This window comes from Anabrus simplex, chromosome 9 (genome assembly GCF_040414725.1).
Source record: "Anabrus simplex isolate iqAnaSimp1 chromosome 9, ASM4041472v1, whole genome shotgun sequence".
Classification (NCBI taxonomy): Eukaryota; Metazoa; Arthropoda; class Insecta; order Orthoptera; family Tettigoniidae; genus Anabrus; species Anabrus simplex.
In genome coordinates this window covers 67749879-67756437 of record NC_090273.1, presented here as the reverse complement: position 1 = coordinate 67756437, position 6559 = coordinate 67749879, and positions in this window count along the sequence as shown.

Genomic DNA, 6559 nt, shown 5'->3' with positions numbered 1-6559 from the left:
CCAAAGACGCTAAAACTAGGGAGAAATGGATTTTGGCGAGCCGGAGAAATGCTGGTGATATATCGGAAAAGTCTACAGTTTATTTTTTTGAAGATTTTAACGTAAGATGAATTTGTTTGAATTTTCAAATCACTTTTCCATGTCAGCTGTTCTAGTGGTAAAACTTTAAATTTTAATGTATGATGCTTTATTTAAATGCTTCAATTACATCTTGGAATATGAAAGTAATAAACAGTGCATTAAATAATGCTGATTATTAAAGTATTCTCCAAACCTAACCTATGTTTTGGGTGATCCATGTCAAGATAATAAATCAAAGGGGTTATGAACCATTTTGACAGCTCTAATTCTATCTTGTCATGGGACAGTTATGTATGTCTTTATTGAAGAGCTTAATTGGTAAAGAAATTTAGGCTATATCTAAATACTCTATAATGTAACAAAGAATAGGCGTGTACATCATGAAAGGAAACAACGTGAATTTAACAAATGTATAACTCTCCACAAAACCAATGCTTGTCTGTTGGGGTCTTATAAGTTAACAATGCTCAATTATAATAATTATCATAATATTAATGAAATAAATAACATAATTGTACACTGGTGAAAATAGTGATGTAGGTGTTTAAAATATTATCCAACTTCGCCTAAGTTTTAGGTTATACAAGCCAAGTCAATAAACCGAAGGGTAAAAATACTGCGCGAGTTGGCCGTGCGGTTAGGAGCGCGCAGCTGTGAGCTCGCATCCGGAAGATAGTGGGTTTTGAACCCCACTGCCGGCAGCCCTGAAGATGGTTTTCCGTGGTTTCCCATTTTCACACCAGGCAAATACTGAGGCTGTACCTAAGGCCACGGCCGCTTTGTTCCCATTCCTAGGCCTTTCCTGTCCCATCGTCGCCATAAGACCTATATGTGACGGTGTGACGTAAAGCAAACAGGAAAAAAAAAGTAAGTCATAGCACCCAAAAGACATTTCTGTATTGAGCGACTAAAATGTCACCAGGACACTTTTCTTTCTTGATATGCGCAGCTTGTTAAAAGCCAAATGTAATTAATGTTATTGGCTTCACGCCCCGCTAACTACTTCTACGATTTTCGGAGACGCCGATGTGCAGGAATTTAGTCCTGCAGGAGTTCTTTTACGTGCCAGTAAATCTACCGACACGAGGCTGACGTATTTGAGCACCTTCAACTACCACCGGACTGAAGCAGGATCGAACTTGCCAAGTTGGGGTCAGAAGGCCAGCACCTCAACAGTCTGAACCACTCAGCCCGACTTGTGAAAACTAGATGAAGTCATATTTATCTTTATCATGTTTAACTTTTTCCCTCCACAAAGATATTTAATTCTCTTTCATGGGCCCCGGAAGTGGGTAGGCCAGTTGTCCCAACCATAAATATATATTTTTTGGGGAATGATAGATTATAGCCCTATAGTACTATGATCTTTCTTTCTTTCTTTCTTTCTTTCTTTCTTAATCAGTTTATCCTTCAGGGTTGGTTTTCTCTCGGACTCAGCGAGGGATTTCACCTCTACCACTTCAAGGGCAGTGTCCTGGAACGTGAGACTTTGAGTATGGTGATGAAACTGGTGAGGAGGGCCATTACCTCGCCCAGGCGGCCTCGCCTGTTATGCTCAACAGGGGCCTTGTTGGAGGATGGGAGGATCGGAAGGGATAGACAAGGAAGAGGGAAGGAAACGGCCGTGGCCTTAGGTGCCTGGAGGAGAAGTAGGAAAATACGAAAAACCACTTCGAGGATGGCTGAGGTGGGATTCGAAACCCTTCTACTCAGTTGACCTCCCGAGGCTGAGTAGACCCCGTTCGAGCCCTCGTACTACTTATTTTCAACTTTCATGGCAGAGCCGGGAATCGAAACCGGGCCTCCGGGAGTGGCACACATTAACCACTACACCACAGAAGCGGACTAGTACTATAATGCTACCTATATTTTTATGTTAGTGCTGAAATCCGATTTCTTACTTTACTAATGCTGAAAGCCCGAAAATGTAATGTTATTCTTTAATATGGGAATCAGTCTAGAAGGAAATTTTGAAAGTGATGTTATTTCTATCCAGGTTTGTTGTTATCCTAATACTATGGGTTACAGTACATTGCACGTACATAAAAGACGCCACTTACAAACTTGCTTGTTATCCGCGAATTTCTGCGGCCACAAAAGTCACATTTTTCAAGAATGATGACATCTACACATGGTAGATTGTCTGACTGTGCTGTTTTGAACCTTTCTTCTGTCATTTCGAAGTTATTCGCGATCATGAATAATAAACAATCGGCTTTTAGCAACGGCTGATGCACAACGGCTGGTAGAGCTCCATGCGGTACTAGATCGTGACGTCACAGCGCGCCGCTTACGTCAGAGGCCGTTTCACTCGCCTTGCGGAAAGGCACTATTAAATATTTTTTTAATGGTAGAAAACAAGGCAACATACCACAATGCAATACGTTTACGTACTATTTCATTGGTGTACTTTTCAAAACAAATATTTTTGAAAATGATGCATGTTCCCAATTCACACATTGAACAAACGGGAATACTGAAACGTTCTCATAGAATGAAATGGAGTTTCTATTCCAGCAGGTCAGTGGAATCTGTCTACAGCCTCGTGACAGACTAGGGAAGTGTTCGCAGCGGGAGGTTCTTAAGTCTTTTAGGGGTGTGTGGTTTGCAGATTTTCGATTTTAAGATTTTGTTACTTTGTAGAGTATCATAATGTGTCAGTTGTATAGGATGTATGCAAGATGTTCAACATATGAACAATAATATTAGGAAACGTCACTCTTATTACACATATTTGCTTTAAATTTTACTTTTACATTTTTGTAATAGTTTTAGGTATGAAAAATATGTTCAACTAAAATTTTGAGACAATAAATGTGATATAATTCCAAAATGTGAACATTCTTACCTATTCGTATATGAAGCCTCCTATATGCCTGACGGTACTTAAAAGTACCAGGCCCCAAAGACATACCAAAAAGTATGATTTGAAAGTATTAGCATTTAGTATTTGTACATATTCCATTAGAATAAGGTGAAACAATCAAGTATACTTATTATTTTTCACTATTCAGGCAACAAAGGGTTAAGATACTGCAAACGAGTCGGCAAATATTGTATTTTCATCGAATATATTAAAAACATGTTAAAAGATTTAGGAATAAAAATAAGAATTATAGGAATATAGGCAAATATTGATTCTAACGTCAATTCAGGCACTTTTAGGTATTTTTGAACCACCATTTCTAATATTATAAATACATGAAACGTGTAAATATAACTTCATTTTAATTCTGTCTTCAAGAAACAAACAGGCTTATCCTTAAAATCGGAGGTCTAGTGATTACATCCCTCCATATGTGGTGGGCGTGAGGAAGGGCATCCGGCCGTAAAATAGAGCCAAATTCACATGTGCGACACAGCTCACACCCGTGACCCCACAGATCTGGGAAAAGGGGTAGAAAATAATTCTTGTTTTATGTATTTTGTATTAATTTTCTTCATGTAACTGATGCAAGATAAAAATACTTGCCAACTAAATGTTAAACCTAATGTAATGTGTACACTAACATTTTTACAATATTGGAATTTACTTACAATGTTTTGTATCGAGGAACGAGGATAAAAGATTTCTATAGCCGAACACCTTCAACGTTATTTCAGACAAAAACAGCACAAACCTTACCAAACATGAAGCTTTTTCAACAGAGGAATTAAATTTTCACGAAAATTTTCTTCTTAACGGACATCCAAGATCAAAATTTCATACTGCATAAGCTGATCGGTATTACTACTACACTCAGTTTTAAGGTCGTGCCGCTAGTTGCACTGGCGATCAATGTCTTGCGATATCTCGTAAAGTGTCACATATTCTCTATAATGTATTTGCGCATACGTCTATGCTTTTATACAGTCAACCGCTTTCACCCCTCACTTCTCCACAACACCACAGCTACCGACACGCAACCACCATAGTACACAACGGGAGACTCTAAGTTACTACCACCCAGAAGAAACAGTGGTCTACGGTTGGTATTTGTGGTTGCAAGGTGAGGTATATGAACACGCACGTCTATTTTTGCATATAGTCGGTCAATTTAAATCCCCACATCTCCCACACCACCACAGCTACCGACACGCAACAACTATAGGGCACGATGGGAGACTTGAGGCTACTACCACACACAAACTCCAGTGGTCTGCGGTGGGTATTTTTGGCTCCAAGGACACAAGCGTTTATTTTATGTATAGTCGGCCATTTTACCACATCTCCCACACCACCACAGCCACCGACACACAATCACAGTAGTGCGCGATGGGAGACTCGATGCTATCACCACACACAATCACCGGTGGTCTGAGTCTGGTAGTTGTGGCTGCAAGGTGAAATATACGAATACACGCGTCTATTTTTCTATGTAGTTGGCCATTTTCAACCCCCATATTTATCACACCACCACAGCTACTGACACGCAACCACCATGGTGAACGATTGGAAACTCGCGGCTACTACCACACACAAATACCAATGGTCTGCAGTGGGTATTTGTGGCTCCGATGTAAAATATACGAACAACGCGTCTATTTTTGTAGCGGTATATAGTCGGCCAATTTCAACCCCCACATCTCCCACACCACCATAGCCACCGTCACGCAATCACCATAGTGCACGATGGGAACCTCGAGGCTACCACCACACACAATCGTCAGTGGTCCGGGACGGGTAGTTGTGACTGCAAGGTGAAATATACGAACACACAACGTGTAATTTTATATATAATCGGCCAATTTCAACCCCCATATCTGCCATACCACCACGGCTACATACACACAAGCACTATAGCAGTGGCGGTTCGTGATATTTTACTCTGGTAGGGCTGTGCCGCCATCTCTTCCCCCTCCCCAATAGGTCGAGTTTTCACTGACCAGCACCACGATATTTTTAGATGAATAATAATAAGAAGAAAACCTACAACATGCTTTCCAATCATTGACCGGGTCAGGGATGGAATGAATGAATCATAGGCTGTTAGTACGATGGAGTCGCCACTCCCAAAGTGATTTATTAATGACTGATAAATGCTATGAAATTATAGTGTAGAGTGTTGCTGGAATGAATGATGACAAGAATAACCGGAGTACCCGGAGAAAAAGCTGTCCCGCCTCAGCTTTCTTCAGCACAAATCTCACATGTAGTGACCGGGATTTGAACCACGGTATCCAGCGGTGAGAGGCCGACGCGCTGCCGTCAGAGCTACGGAGGCTCCCTAATAATAATAAGAATTATACTGTTTCACTGATCACAATCACAAGTGATAATAACTTTCATGAAAACAAGTAGGCAGTGCACTCCCGAATTTCTCTCTCCTTGCTCAAATTTCAAAGCATGGCAACGTATTTAACAATTTGATCACACTACAAATAGTGCCGTCACGTTATGTTTACATTTTGAATCTTTATTTTAGCTTCTTTATAGAACTGAATTGTTTAAATAGTCACTATAATGGAGTTAATTGTTTTGTAAAATGTTTTGGAATTAATCTCTAACAACAGTTAATATAAGACGTGGGGGGAAAAGCCTAGGTACATTGCAAAGTGTTGGCGATGTGCTGAGGACTCCGCCGTTCAGCACTTACATCCGCCTGTGCTCTTCCTTCCCCTGACAAACCGGTATCATCCTTCCAGACTCTTCCCGCTCCCGCACCCTTGCTAAACTCTAGGAACCTACTGAGGGCTCTGCAGGACAGACCGTACTAACAAATACAGTTGGAACAATACGCGACACTTCCGGATTTAGCCCTGTTAAAATGGGAGACAATTCGCAAGTGGCGCTCCTAGTGGTGTGACCTGAAAATTCTTTTTAAATTCAAATATCAATGGAAATGTATATATGGAAATGGATAAATAAATTACGCCTAGAAAGAAAGTGTTGCTAAAATATTAACTTCAAAGTTGCTAAAGCAATTCTAGATACCATACATGAATCAAGAATTATTTAACAGGTTATTAAAGACAAGAATTAGACATATAATCAAGATGTGAAATGGACTGTTGTGAAAGGGCTTGATCTTTTATTTATCATTACTTTTTTAGCTTTAGCATGCTCGCCTGAACTTTCTCGGCTAGATTTGTCTTTTTTCTCATTTAAAAGCATTGTACATCACATCAGAACACTTGTCAATAAAAATATTGGCATATTCCTTACACACATTATTCAATGAATTTACATTTAAGAGCTGGACAATTTTCCTTTTAACTTGAAGCCTACTAACAGAAAGAAAATTTATAAGTTTAGCCGCAAAAAGATTCAAAATTTCCCTAAAAGCAATACTTGCCATTTCATTAGGGTAAAGTAAATTTGCATCATCATCACGTTTCTTAAATCACCCATATTTTCTTCAGTGCTTGACAACGCATTACGGCATTCCGAATGGGGTAACTTGGAAAACAACCAGCAACGCACGTATGCATAAGCATTTTCCTGAATTAAATCAAAACCCACAGATCACACCTACAACAACACATCGGTATTGAAGGT